The sequence below is a fragment of the Lupinus angustifolius genome, chromosome LG12 (assembly GCF_001865875.1).
Source record: "Lupinus angustifolius cultivar Tanjil chromosome LG12, LupAngTanjil_v1.0, whole genome shotgun sequence".
In the NCBI taxonomy this organism is placed as follows: domain Eukaryota; kingdom Viridiplantae; phylum Streptophyta; class Magnoliopsida; order Fabales; family Fabaceae; genus Lupinus; species Lupinus angustifolius.
This window is the reverse complement of record NC_032020.1, coordinates 11,667,380-11,683,409: the sequence shown is the minus strand read 5'-3', so window position 1 is coordinate 11,683,409 and position 16,030 is coordinate 11,667,380. Positions and strand designations below refer to the sequence as shown.

At 36.6% G+C, this 16,030-nt stretch overlaps 1 long non-coding RNA gene across 4 annotated transcripts; it reads left to right on the top strand.

The window, feature by feature from the left end:
* Positions 9,530–15,531, top strand: LOC109361706. 4 transcript variants are annotated; one of them, XR_002109319.1, is made up of 4 exons: positions 9,530–9,700; positions 9,986–10,061; positions 11,498–14,836; positions 15,138–15,531. It is a non-coding gene; the product is annotated as an uncharacterized LOC109361706 (long non-coding RNA). The 4 variants fall into 4 exon arrangements; XR_002109320.1 differs by lacking the exons at positions 9,530–9,700; positions 9,986–10,061 and adding exons at positions 10,342–10,505; positions 10,601–10,668; XR_002109318.1 differs by lacking the exons at positions 9,530–9,700; positions 9,986–10,061 and adding exons at positions 10,342–10,505; positions 10,601–11,397.

The window sequence follows — 16,030 nt, the reverse complement described above, 5'->3', positions numbered from 1 at the left end:
TTGTTTGGTTAGTGTCTCAATTTGTTGAGTTAGAATCTTATTCTGAGCTAGAATTGCATCAGAAGTACTCAAATCCAACACTCCTCGCTCAAGCGAAGGACAACAGAAGCAATTGGTGAATTGTCGCTCATTACCTCGCTCAAGCGAAGGACCCTCGTCCAAGCGAGGGGTCCTGGCTCAAGCGAGGTAATGAGCGATAATTCACTAATTGCTTCTGTTGTCCTTCGCTCAAGCGAAGGACACCTCGCCCAAGCGAGAATCTTTAGCTTGGGCGAGAGCATGGAAGTTGGAAGTAGAAGTAGCAGTTTCAGAATGGAAAAAAGGGCACTCACTCATTTTTAGAAAAGAAATCTGGCACGAAATAGAGGAGGAAGAAGATAGAAATCGTGGAAACGATTCTATTACACACTTTCTTTGTATTAGTTCATGATTTAGGCGTTGTAATAGCGAGAATGAGTGGCTAGTTCTTCGTAGTTGGGAATCGAAATGTAATCTTCTTAAACTTTTGTACTCCTGGATTCAATTCTATCTTAATGTTATTTTATTTTGGAAAGTTGTTCCATATTTATTGCATGATTTGAATTAACTACTGAATTCATGATTAAAGGTTCAAGTTTAACTGGATACTGGATCTGGATTGTCTTTCTTCCTACATAATTGATCTAGGGATGGACAATGATGTAGGAACTGCTTTTACATTTCAGTTTAATGTTAGTTAGTCCTCCAATTATTTGAGGAATTGGAAGTTGGGTGATTACTTAGGAATGTTACATTCAGGGGACTGGTGTAATTGATTTATGAAAATGTATGGCAAATTCAGTAACTTCACAAGTTATTAAGAATTGAATCCATGGATGTATAAAGGGAAAGAATGATGAGTTTCGATCCCGACCATTTTGTTTTATTATCTAAAATCGTTTATTCAAGTTATTATTATTCAAAACCAATGCAAATTTATCAACCAAATATTGTACATAGTTGCTCAATTGATTCTCGTAGGAATTAGTATAAATTCACTCCGCTCCCTGAGGACGATAACCCGGTACCTTACCGGATTTTATTACTTGCGCGATACGGTACACTTGCCGTTATAAAAATATCTAACAATGACCTACTCCGCCCTCATTTGTGACGGTTTGTCCTAGTTTTTTTTATGATATTCTCATCTACAGTGCCAACCTCACAGATCACATACATCACTTACAGGTTGTGTTGGGCCTAGTAGCTTCTAATCAATTTTATGCTAAGATATCAAAATCTATTTTTGGGGTTGATTCTGTTACCTATTTGGGGCATATAATTTCGGCTGTCGCTGTCCAGCCAGATCCAGACAAAATATAGACAGTATTGTCCTGGCTAATACCGCAATCACTCACAGCCCTTCGAGGATTTTTGGGCCTCACCGGTTTTTACCGTAAGTTTGTCAAACAATATGCATCGCTTGTCGCTCCTCTCACCGACCTACAAATCTACAAAAAAGCAATGACAGATACACCAATCTTGAGTATTCCGGATTTCACAAAGACATTCGATGTTGAAACGGATGCTTCTACAGTTGCTATTGGTGTTGTCCTTTCTCAAGAAGGTCATCCTTTGGCTTTCTTCAGCAAAAAAATGTCTTCTCGCATGCAACATACTTCTGCTTATGTACGTGAGATATTTGCTATTACAAAAGCAGTCAAAAAGTGGCATCAATATTTAATTGGTAGACATTTCAAAATATTTATAGATCAGCAAAGCTTAAAACATTTGATGACTCAAGCATTACATACACCAGCACAACAGAAATGGGCCACAAAACTTATAGGTTTTCAATTTGAAATCAAGTATCGGATTGGTACCTCTAATAGGGTGGCAGATGCTTTGTCTCGATGTCAAGATGTGGAACCTTCCATATTCACTTCCATTTATTCTCCTATTCTGACCCTTCTAGATCAACTCAAAGAATACTACACTACAACAGAAGGCCAAACTTTTGTCACTAAGAGCAAAACTGATGAAAAAATGAAAACAAAATTCTACTTTTCAAAAGGAGTATTATTTTATGAGAACAGATTGTTCATACCTGATCTTCCACGACTTTGACCCTCACTCCTCATAGAGTTCCATTCAACTCCATTTGCTGGACATTCCGGTCTGAAACCTACTCTTACATGGTTGGCCGCTTCATGTTACAGACCAGACCTTTACAAAGATGCAAAGAGTTTTATTCGTCATTGCTCAATATGCCAGTACAACAAGTATGTTCCTGCGAAACAGAATGAGTTATTACAACCACTTTCAATACCAGAAAAGATATGGGATGACATTTCTATGGATTTTATCACTCACTTGCCTTTGTCTCATATTCATACAGTTATTTGGGTTATTGTTGACCGTCTTTCCAAGTATGCTCACTTTATCGGCCTTCCTACACGGTTCGATGCTGAGACTCTAGCTCACCATTTCTTGACTGAGTTTGTCCGCCTCCATGGTGTTCCGAGATCTATTGTTTCAGACCGCAACAAGATCTTTTTGAGTTCATTTTGGAAGGAGTTCTTTCGTCTCCTTGGCACCAACCTATGCTTTAGTTCAGCATACCATCCACAGTCCGATGGACAAACTGAAGTGGTGAATCGATGTCTTCAGACGTACCTCCGATGCTTCACCGGCAACCAACCCAATAAATGGTATCATCACCTACCACTTACTGAGTATTGGTATAACACCAACAAACATTCCTCTACTGGCATGACACCTTTTGAGGTTGTTTATGGTCGTCAGCCTTCCACCCTCACAGCTTCTTTCGACATTCTGACAGCCACGTCTCATGTATCCCATAGCCTACACCAAAGAACAATAATCTTGTCAACACTTAAACAAAACTTACTTCGAGCACAACAGAGAATCGTTTCTCAAACATAATCTGGGAGAAAAGATGTTACCTTTGAAACTGGTGATTGGGTACTTTTAAAGCTTCAACCGTACCGACAAATAACTCTTGCTCGTCGACTTTCAAATAATCTGTCTCCAAAGTTTTTTGGTCCATACCGCCGGATCGGAGCCGTCGCCTATGAACTCTCTCTACCACCGACAACAAAAATTCATCTGGTATTTCATGTGTCTCTCCTTCATCGGTTTCATGGAAACCCAATTGAAAAATTTGTTCCACTGCCACCATTTTCAGAGAACATAGAAGAAGAAGAAGACAATATTCAAAAGGTTAATATAGGTGTTCAACTTCCAACAAATGTTTCTAATAAGGAAGTAAACAAATAAGGAAATATCCAGCTTGAGGAGGAGAAACTATTAAGAAGTTTTTAGAGCACACTGGGAAGGGAGAGTCTGAGCAACCACAAAGTGGCATTTTAATTAAAAGTCTCTCACCTCACGTTGCTTTTAAGAAACCATCTCAACCATTAATTCAAAATGAAGATGTCCAACTCTTATCATCTGCACCATTCAATTATTCTAATAATAATGCCAAGATTAATCACAAAGGTGTCGTTGAAAAAACTCACACATGGAAAAGTAATTATATCAATGAGCTGACCTCAATTGAACATGGTTTGTACCATCAACCAACACGTGTCCCACAACTTGAATTATCTTCATGTGTACCATTGCTCAACTGCCCATCCTGCACCAAGGGAGCCACGGTCTCAACACGTGCCCAATGGCCTTTCCAAAAATCTGTCACGCAGTGGAGAGAGACAAGGGACACGATTTCTCCAGGGACCCTTGGATTTTCCCGCTCAAATACCATTCAATCTTCACCATCCAAATTATTGGATTCCCTTTTAGTGCCATCCAGCTGTATTGCACCAATAATGACTTCCGATGCTGACCAACCAGTCAAACTTTCACATAACTCCACTCCAACTGCGAGCCTCTCAGCTTCATCAGCCCAAACATCAAACTTGATGACAAGGTTTTTTTGAAGGCATGAGAAATGATAGGGCTTCAACCAGTAATTTTAAGCCCATACGTGTTTCAGTTAGACCAGTTTGGCTTAAAGATTACACATAAATTATTATGGCTATTTTAGGATTATTAGTAATTGTTCTTAACTTCTCTATTATAAAATCTGGCCAAGTGTATGGTCTGGATTACTTGTCATTTATAGTTTTATGCCTATATATTATGTACAATAAATTGGAAATGATATGAAAAATGTTTCCCAGAATTTAGTTACTTTCTTTATTTACACTTACATTTCTCTCTTACTAAATATTTAGACCAAACCTCCTAACACAGTCACTGGCAAGAAAAATAGTTAAATCTTATATAACTGTTTTCAGTTTACTTTCCTCTTTTCCCTTCCTCTGTTTTTCTATTTAAAGTAACTTTCTCTTCTCTTATTAATCAAGAAAAATATTCAGATAAGGAGGATCCTCTTAGAGATCAAGAATAAAGATTAATACATCATCCAAGAGGTCATTCATAAATTCTTTTTCTCTCTTGCTTCAATCACTGTCATTTCTTGTTCTTTCTTCTCTTTACATTCTTTGTGATCCTTTCATTGCTCAACCATGGGAGGTGATTACTTTCACATGGTATTAGAGCACCTTCATTGAAGGTGTCTCTGCCACGCTTTCGTTCCACCTCCTCCAGTTCTTCTGCGCAAAACTTCTTCTTGAATTTCCCTCCTCAACAACCTTCAAACTCAAATTGATCGGATTGATCAGATGGCAAATCAAATCACATTGCAAAACCCTGTTTCAGATCCCTATTTTCTCCATGTCAATGAAAATCGAGGAGCATCGCTGGTTTCAACTCAATTAAATGGGGACAACTATCACTCATGGGCAAGAGTCATGTACATAGACCTCGACACCAAGAACAAGATCGAGTTCATAGACGAAATGCTACAAAAGCCACCTGGTAATGACCCTCTCTACTCTTACTGGAAAAGATGCAACAACTTGGTAGTATCTTGGGTAAATCAATCCATTGATCCTACAATCCTCCAAAGCATTCTCTGGATGGAAACAACTAGAGAAATCTGAGAGAACCTTAAAGAAAGGTTCTACCAAGGAGATGTGTTTATAATCTCTGAATTGATTGGAGAAATTCACTCCATCAAACAAGACAATCTGTCCATTGGGGCCTACTACACCCAAATTAAGGGTTTATGGGAACAACTCAACAATTTCACATCCACCCCTTCTTGTTCATGTGAAATTAGATGTAGTTGTAACCTCATTCCCACTATTAAAACCTACAGAGACAATCAATATGTCATTTCATTCTTGAGAGGCCTCAATGACCAATATTCTGTGGTCAAGTCCCAAATCATGCTGATGGAGCCTCTCCCTACAATGAACAAAACCTTCTCTCTTCTTACACAGCAAGAAAGACAAATAAATGTGTTGTCTGATGATAATAAATTGTTAGGACATATCTCAAGTGATACATTTGATGACAAGGTAAGGAGTAGAGGAAGAGGTTTTCATGGCCAAATTGGTGGAAGAAATCAGAATCAAATTAGACCACCAAATGCATTTAGAGGAGGCAGAGGTACGAAAGTGTGCTCCTATTGTCACAAAACAGGACACACGATATACATATGCTACAAAAAGCATGGGTTTCCACCCAATTACTTTTCAAATTCAGCAAATATTAATAGCTATGTCTCAGAAGAATCAAAAGAAGATGACGATTTCACAACAAACAACTCATAATCCTTGCCTAAAGAAGCAACTGAAAATGGAACCTTGGGACTCACTCATGCTCAATACAAGGCATTGGTATCCCTCCTAGAGCATTCTACTTCTTCTGCTCAACACAATGCTAATCAAATAGTGACTGCACATGTGCATCAAGATATCATCAACATAGGTATTTTAAATGTTCACAACACCATTGGGAAACCTGATTGTTGGCTTATTGATACATGAGCAACAAACCATGTATGTTGCTCCTTGTCAAACTTTCAAACCTTTAAACAAATCAAGGCTATTTCAATCAAGTTACTAACTGGTGACAGTATCATTGTACACTATTCTGGTAAAGTTGTATTCTCTGCTCAACTTTACTTAAATGATGTTCTATATCTACCTGCATTTCAGTTCAATCTAATCTCTGTCTTTAAACTAACTACAAATTTATCCTGCAAACTGATTTTTACTAACACTCGTTGTGACATTCAGGACATACAATCTTTGAAGATGATTGGTGTAGCTAGCATCAAGGTTGGACTGTATGCCATCATACAATATGATCAGGCCATTTCCACTGCTCAATTCACTCATTTTACTAATTCCTTTTGTAGTTATAGTGATAAAAACCTTTGGCACTGTAGGTTGGGCCATTTGTCTCATGATAAAATGCGTGTAATACAATCTGATTTTCCCTTTATAAAGTGCAAAAAAACTATTGATCCTTGTGAAATATGTCATCTAGCCAAACAAAAGAGACTCCTTTACCCTGATAGCAAAACTGTCTCAAAACAACCCTTTGATCTTGTCCATATGGATATATGGGGCCCCATATCAATTCCATCCACACATGGCCATAGATACTTCCTGACCATTGTGGATAGTCACACCAGGTACACATGGCTCTTGTTCATGAGAACTAAGGCTGAAGCCAATCAACACATTAACAACTTTATTCTTCTTGTGCACACATAATTCACTGCCAAAATAAAGTGCATTAGAAATGACAATGGAAATGAATTCCTTATGTCTGACTTCTATAACCAGCAGGGGATCCAACACCAAACCACTTGTGTTGAGTCCCCTCAGCAAAATGGAATTGCTAAAAGAAAACATCAGCATATCCTAGTTGTGGCTAGATCCCTCATATTCCAATCCAACCTACATACTTGCTTTTGGAATTATGTCATTGCTCACTCTATCCACCTTATCAACAAACAACCTACTAGGTATCTTACCAATAAGTCACCCTTTGAGACTCTATATAAATCCAAACCTGACCTCACTTCTCTCAAAATCTTAGGTTGTCTCTGTTATGCTTCCACACTCACTGCCAAGAGACACAAACATGACCCAAGATCAAGAAAATGTGTCTTCTTGGGATTTAGGCAAAGCACAAAAGGCTTCTTACTTCTTGACTTTCACACCAGACAAATCTTTCTCTTTAGGAATGTAGCCTTCTTTGAACATCTTTACCCCTTTCATATTAACCAGACTAACATTCCTACTAACCAACAAGATAAACCTGTCTTACCAACATACAACATTGACAATCTTTTCCCCTACAAAATTCTTGATCCTCCTAACATAGTGTTCTCAACTGGAAATTCCCATCACCCACTTATTAACCCAACAAGCAATGCTTTTTTACCTCTCTCACCTACCATCACTGAGCTTTCAGTCAGGCACTCATCTAGAGTCCCTAAGCCACCCTCATACTTAAAAGATTACCACTGCAGCCTAACTAATAGTTCTACACCATACACTGCTTCACACATCAGATATCCTATATCCAACTTTGTTAATTACCAATCTCTATCACCTGCCCAAAAACAATACTCGTTGGCCATATTCTCAACTGAAACACCCTATTCCTACAAAGAGGCTATACTTCATGATTGTTGGAAAGAAGCTATCATCTCTGAACTCACTTCTCTGCAAAACAACAACACATGGACTGCTACTAATCTTCTAGAACACAAAAGAGCCATTGGCTTCAAATGGATCTTTAAGATCAAGCATAAATCTGATGGCTCTATAGATAGATTCAAAGCTAGATTAGTGGCAAAGGGGTTCACACAAACGGAAGGTATAGATTAACTTGACACTTTCAGTCCTATAGTCAAAATGACTACCATTAGAGTGCTCTTATCCCTAATTGTCATTCATAATTGGCACTTACATCAATTAGATGTGAATACTGCATTCTTTCATGGTGACCTAAATGAAGAAGTATATATGAGAATTCCTCATGGCCTTATTGTCTCTAATTCTCCCTTAGTTTGCAAACTACACAAGTCTATCTATGGCCTCAAACAAGCTAGTAGACAATGACATGGCAAACTTACCAAAGTCTTAATTCACCATGGTTTCCATAAGAGCCATTCTGATCATTCCCTTTTTATTAAGCAATCTGGTTCTAAATTTACAGCCATACTTGTTTATGTTGATGACCTTGTACTAACTGGAAATGATCTCACTGAAATTCAATATGCTAAACACATTCTTAACACAAAGTTTAGCATTAAGGACCTTGGCAATTTAAAATATTTCCTTGGTATGGAAATTGCCAGATCCTCCAAAGGTATTGCTTTATATCAATAAAAATATGTCTTAGATCTTCTATGTGAAACATGTATGCTTGCTGCTAAATCATCCTCCACTCCAATGGAATACAACACCAAGCTCCACTCCAAATCAGGCTCTCCTTTACAAGATCCAAGTTCTTATCGAAGGCTACTCGACTAGTTGCTTTATTTAACTAATTCAAGACCTGATATCAGCTATGCAGTTGGCCATCTTAGTCAGTTCAACTCTTGTCCTACCAACCAACATCAACTAGCAGCAATCAAAGTTCTCAAGTATCTGAAGTCCTCTCCTACTCTTGGCCTTCTATTCCCAATTTAAAACACAACCACATTGAAAGGCTTTTCTGATTCAGATGGGGGAGCATGTTTGAATACAAGAAAATTAATTACTGGATGGTGCTTTTTCCTTGGAACATCTTTAATCTCTTGGAAGAGTAAAAGGCAAAACACGGTCTCCAAATCTTCAGCTGAAGCCGAATACAGAGCCATGGCAATGGCTTCTTGTGAAGCCCAATAGTTGCTCTTCCTCTTTCGTGACTTAGGGATCCATCACACATCTCCAATTAGCTTGTATTGTGACAATAACTCAACCCTTCATATAGAAACAAACCCTGTCTTCCACGAGCGCACCAAACACATAGACATAGATTGCCACATTGTGAGGGAACGTGTCCAAGAAGGCACCCTACATGTGCTCCCTATTGCATCATCCTCTCAAATTGCAGACATCCTGACTAAACCCCTCTCACCAGCACCATTTCATTCTTTCGTTTCCAAGCTTGTCATGCTCAACTTCTACTTGCAAGCTTGTGGGGGACTGTTGGACACAAACGCTAGCCCACTCAAAGCCCAAATCAGTCTCACCCAAACAGAAAATCCAGACAATGAAGAAACAGTCACTAGTAGGAAAAGCAGTTAAATCTCTTATAACTGTTTTCAGTTTACTTTCCTCTTTTTTAAAGTAACTTTCTCTTCTCTTATTAATCAAGAAAAATATTCACATAAAGAGGTCATTCATAAATTCTTTTCTCTCATGCTTCAATCACTATCATTTCTTGTTCTTTCTTCTCTTTCCAGTCTTTCTTTGTGATCCTTTCATTGCTCAACCATGGGAGGTGATTACTTTCATACCAACTGTTTAAAATTAGTTATTTCTAAAAATTGGGTAAAAAAATTATATGAGCATATTTGCTGTCAAGTAGATAAAATAAAAATTGAAATATGTGAAAAATATACTGAACAGATAAAAAGAGATTAGAAATTGAGTGAATTTTTGTCTTGATGCAAGATAGCTTTGAACTCTTTAATCCCAACACGGGTGATTATGGATATACTCGAAAGCTTTGGGAATCTAACTCAACATTCACATAAAAAGTGATTCAATTCCAAGACTAAACTCATAATACGATTCCATTTCACACTTGAAGGCTGAAGCCATAGAAAGTGATTATAGCCACTGAACAACGCTCTTAGGTAATCCATTAATTACCAAAATACCAACTCCTTAATTTCATTTCTACAAATTGATGAAACTTATTTGAATGTTAACAATGTGTTGCAGTTTGGTGGAGATGATATTATTATTATTATTATGTTCAAATAGCTTAAGCAGACGTTGCTTTTCCACACCCATAACTTTTCATTGGTTTTGGTTTCTGTTATCAGCTTGTTAGGGCCCGTTTGTTTAATCTCTTCTCACGAAAAAGTTATTATTTTGATGATAAAATCACTTCTCATACTTGCATATTTGTTTGTTAGGTTTTTTACAGAAAAGCGGCAGTTGCAAAAGAAGATGAAAATCCCTTAACAAATACGCGATTGACTTATGTTACATGTTAGTTTTTGAAGTCATCAACCATCAAGTTGTATTACAAGTGTTTTCTAATGTGGCTAGCTTGGTGTGTGTGGTAGAGATTCTGAAATTACAATTATAATCTTGAAGAAAAACCATCTTGGGAGCTTATTAATAATGCTGTTAAAATAGCTGATTTTTTTTGGGTACAATGCAGATAAAAGCTTTTTTTCTTCAAAATGAAGTCTACAAAACAGACACTTAGGCTTAGTTTGGGAGTTGGTTTTGGAGGGGAAGGAAGGGAAATAGAAGGCTTGAGAGTCATCTCACAAGTGTATTTCCAAGCCTTCATTTTCCCTTCCTTCTCCTCTAAAATACAACTCCCAAACTAACCCTTAGTATCTGATTAGCAATTTCCTGGTAAAACTCCATGACAGGTGGTTTTTGAGATGATTGATGAATTTGCTGAGTCAGTTTTTGGAAAAGGTTGCTTTTGTTCACTCCACTGCATTTAATATTCTGTTTCTCTATTTCAGTATTTGTTGTGATTCATGAGTTTTAGGCAAGGTAATCTGTTACAGGTTTTGTGGGTGAAGTTCTTGTTTTCCTTGCAAAGCGTCAAACTTACATGAATCTCAGTGGTGAATCTGTAAGGAACTAAAGATTTTCTATCCTTTTTCCTTCCCCTTTATAGTAGAGTAAGGTCATAGTCATAGTGGAAAAGGATGACTTATGATTAAGCAGGCATAGTTTTGATACTATCAATTCCATTTGGACATGGTTGATGGAAATCAGGAAGTGCTAGGGAAAGGTTATTTGTTTCCAAATCTAACATGGATTAGTAGTTCTTTTGTCAAATAGAGGTGTTTGGTGGTTATCAACTTATCATTACATCCCCACCCCAACATACACACACATAGGGTTTCATACGGAGAAGAGTAAAAAGAAAATAGAAGATAGTTCTATGATAAACAATAAAGTGAAAGATGGCCATATTAGCTGAGTGCTTAAATATTTGAATGTTTGTTTTCTTCTGTTGCATGTCAATTATGCTAGTTCTATGATAAATAATTAAGGGTTGGAAGATTGCCATCCTGCTGAGTGCTTGCATCTTTTACCTGTCTTATTGGTATTCCAAGTCCTGAGTTTTTGCGGAGGTTATAACATAGTACTAATATAGATTATGTGGAGGTTTCTATTTTTGAGGTAGAAAACTACTACTGGTTTCATTTTCTTGACTGTTGGTGTTCTAGTTTAGCTTAGCTTACACGTGAAGTCTTGTGCTGATTATCAATGTGTGATAATATATCTCTTCATTTGACTGCAAACAAGACCACTGGCTGCTTATTACTAGCTACCTCTTAATCATTTGCTTGTGGTAACTTATTCCATATGTTATTAGCTATACCTTCCCTTTCAAGCTTCTTCTACTGATGGTAAGTGTGCTATTCCATATTTAATTGAGTTTTTTGTTACAGTTTCATGACAGCTTGAACTTGCCATGCGTGGTGCTTCATCTTCATGACAAAGGGGGCCATGGAAGCCATAAAGGGTACCTACTATATGATAGTTCTGAAGCGAATTTGGCGATGTAAGTTTTTTGACAATTATGGTTTACAATGACTCTAGGAAATTAGTTCCCTTACAGTATCCACTCCTCCAGAGATATTAGCATGTTTGTTACACATCAGATTAGATTGTGTAATTCACTAATTACAGAACCCAAAAAATATATTTGTTGAAATCTTTATATGCAGAAGATATGAATGAGGGCACGTGACTTTTTTTTTAAAGAATGGGGATGCTGTTGGAGTCATGATCCAATGATCATTATTTTGGAAGTCAAGCCCACCTTTTGTTAAGATGGTAATCTGGAGGATAATCTATGAGGGTGTCCGAAAGTAACAATGGATATTAATTATGATGCCAATAGCCTGCGTTTATTATAATTAATGCAGTTATTTAGATATTTATTTGGGTCCCGATTTGAGTTGTACCATGGTTTGAGGGATAAAATTATTTTACTTATTATTCTTTTTATGCCTTGATCTTGCATTTACCTGATTGTGCTGCACATTTCAGTCCCTGCCTTGAATAGTTTGTCATTTTCTATTTCTTTCAGGTAATTTTCTTTAGTCTACTCTTTCATACTGTGGAAGGCATCTTGTGCTTGTACTGCTGTAACATGTGGATCATCTATTTGTTATCCCATTTAATTGTTGCTTAATCAAGCATTTTTCGTATCCTCATTCTCTTCCAAAACTACTTTTTTTTCAGCAACTTTAGCATGTTATCCCCACCTCCTCTTTTTTTGTTCACCTCTTCAGATTTTGAGGCTTTTTTCTCCTTAAATATTTCGATTTTATCTTGTGGACTTTTTGGAATCATATCCTTTATGTAAAAATGTTTTAGAACTTTTAGTAGGTTATCTGAATCACGTAGTCTAGAGAGAAGAGAAATTTAGGGACTCATGATGAGTGAATCCTTAAAGTTATTTAAAACATGCATTTGAATGTTGGGATAATAATTGACTCCGCAAAAAAGTTCTGGTTCTAGTCCTATTATTTAGAGTTGATAGTGGTACTTAGGTGGTTTGGACATGTCATGTGTGGAGACTGTAGAAGCCCCACAATGAAAGTAAATCAAATGGAGGTTAGTACAATTCCTAGGGAAAGAATGAGGTCAATAAAAACAGTAGACGAAACGATTAAGAAAAAATTAGAAATCAATATTTTGTCAATGAACGTGATTTATGATAGACCATTATTGCATAGTTCGGCCATGTAGCCAACCCCACCTAGTGGGATAAAGGTTTGGTTGTTGTTCTTTGTATTGGCACTTACTTCTAGGGATTTCCCATTTTCCCTCTTCTTCCCCAGCCTCCTACCAGCTCTATGCTTGTACTTAAATTCTCTACGGCATGTATAACCTAGTTCATGTGAAGCTGAACAACAGTTTGTCATGACTTTTATCTGTTGCCGTCCAATTGCTTATTGGAACTGTGGAAAGTGTAGTCTGCTTCCTTTCAAAGTATAGCAAAACTGTGATGATTGCAATGTAAGACTATCCATTTAATTTCTTGATTTGACCTTTTAATAAGAAATCTTTTTGTTCATGGATACATGAGGAGTTTTCCTTGACTCCAACTGTGGTTATCCGTAATTTAAATGGTAAGAAGTGTCGTTGCCAACAGAGTTTATATCAATTGCCCCCATCCCTTCAAAAGAAATTAGTGTTTACTCTAAACCATGGATGGATATCTTTCAGTAAATCAACAGTCTATCAGTATTTTGTGGAAATCTAGACAGACATTCTTTCTTTAACTATTCATAGTAGACAGTAAACTGGGCATATAGCTTACCATTATTCATTACATTCATACTTGTCACTGGGACATGTCTGTACTGCTTCACTGATTTAAGTGAAAAGGAAAAATAATTCTATGAAGTAGCTGAAGGTGTTTATAACTTAACAAAATTTAGGGGACGAGTTGTGATGGAAAATGAGTTCAAGAAATATAATATTGCATCTTTTCAGCTCTGGTTTTCTCTTCTCAAGTGCTTCTCTTGAGTACTGCTACTCATCATGTACCCAGCTCTCACTTTTCACTGAACCAGGCTGAAAGTGTGATCTATCACTTCAGAGCAAATAAAGATTTTCCTTGACTAAGAATTGATTAGTACTTTTGTTACAAATGATTTATGCTTTCCCTATTTTTTAGACTATTATTGTCATTATTATTTTCAATTTGATTTGTTGTTAGGTATTGGAAAGCCTCCTGGGCAAATGGATCCTAAAGCATTATTGCTTCAAAAAAATAATGTAACAGCTTGACAACGAGTAAGTTCCTGGTTTATTGTTAAATGCACTTTTGGTTCCTCCACTGTAATGAAAATTTCAATTTGGATCCCGTTGTTCAATTTGCAACAACGCTGCTCCTGAAGTTTTCAATTTGAATCTGAATATTAATGGCAGTAAAACAATAACTGGGAAATGAAGAGTTGACATTGTGGTGCCAAGAGGGGATGATTTTTTGTTACAAGGAGGAGTACAATGTTTATAGAAACCTACCAACTAATAGATGGAGGAAAGTTTGTCCTGTTCCAAGGTCGGGGCATTCTACAAGCCTCTTTGAGGTCTTACAGTGGTACTTATGAGTTATGACTTGTAAGTCTACGACAATCATTCAACCTAAGACCTTTAATGAAGTCCAATGGCAATTAAATTTTTTAATTGTGTCAGGTATAATGCGATACATTTAACATAATATGCAGTGCACTTTTTCATGTACTACAGTACTGTGGAGATCAAAATGAAACTTTCATAAATTACAAATAACATTTGTTGGCTTGTCTTTGTCAGGAGAAAAGAGGCCTGGCCTTTCTCATTGTTGCTTTATAGCTGCGATATTTATGTCAAGTTGTTCACCCTATAAAATTTGTTTTCGCCTAAGTACAAGGTGGACATGAAACAGTCAAATAATTGTATAGAATCGGAGGACAAAATCGTAGTGCTGGATTTTTAAGAATTCGGGTTAGTTTGTTCTCAAATGTGTTTTTGGTTACTTATTTTCTGGAAAAATCTTGGGTTGGCAGGTTACCGAAACATAACAGCTGCTTTAATATATATAGGTTCGTGCCTCATCAAGTGATTTTAGAAATCTAGTTAAATGCTCCCATTTGTCCACTCAACACCATATCCATACTAGAATGTTGCCAAATTTTTACCCATTAAAGGGTAGGAATCCGCTCTTATATCTTTTATGGCCATTGGGTTAACTTATGAGCTGCATTGTGTTTGAAAGATCATCTTCAAGTGTAAGTTTTGCTTGTCTTCTTTCACTTTTTTTTTTGTTTCAGAAGATTATCTCTAAGTCTCTATCTCTGTTTAATAATTATGTTTTACACTCATTCCTTTGAGGAGGGATCCACTTACTCCTCATCCTAGCCATCAATTCTATAGACATCTAATGGTTTAGATCTACTCACTAATTCTTTTATTTATTATTTGTTTAATAAATATGATACATGTCCAATGGTTGCGGTAATTTTATTTTCTTTATTACTATATTCAATTATTTTTCTATTCCAATTTTTCTTGTTTTCCCTGTTGCTGTAGTTTGACGAGGCTTTGCTAGAAGGGGTTGACGCCTTGAATCTCATCTTACCTAAAGGTTTGGTACAGAGTGCAAGAGGGTTAAACCAAGAGCAAAAGTATAAGCACTGAAGAGTGCAGACTCTGCCAATTTGATAGAATTTCATGTTTGCATGTTGCATATAAGTGTGATTTGTTATTGTTTAGGTTGTTATAGTTTGCTTGAGTAAGCATGATGGGTTCAACTTAATGATAGGAAATGAGCTTGATTTTGCAAACAATTCCAAGGTACGTTTAGCTTTGTAAGAAAACTCCTCTAAGTTAAGCTTGCAAGGTTGTTTCCACTTTATATCATTCACATGTTAATGTATGATGTAATTTAGATTAAATTAATGGTGAAGACATATAGAATTACACATGTTTACTTGCTCACTTACTCTTGGTTTTTGACCAACTTTTTTCCATCTTGATAATCTTTGTGAAACCTTCATATGTAATGTTTAGTGCTATGCATAGTGAATTCTAAATACAGATAAAAAAAAGTAAATGTTTTTATACCTAATCAATATGTAACCATAAAACTTTGTTGGATCTTGATAATATGATTGAACATTATGGTGCCGTTTGATCCATTTAATTGACCCAACTACTGGATATAAATCTTGTTTGTTGTTGAATAGTCTTAACAAGGATATGTGCAATTGTGCATATTTGAGTGCATTACAGGTTGGATTGCTGGTCATGTATTAATGGGTTGATAATTTATGTCCAAGCTTTTTGAATTGGTAAAAGGGGAGCATCTTTCAAACAGTGGCTTGCCTTGACCCCCTTGGGAAAGTTTTAAAGTAGATAGGGAATTGTTACATGCAGTTGAACTAAAGAGGGATAGTTTAAAATTCAAGTAAAGGTACTCGAGT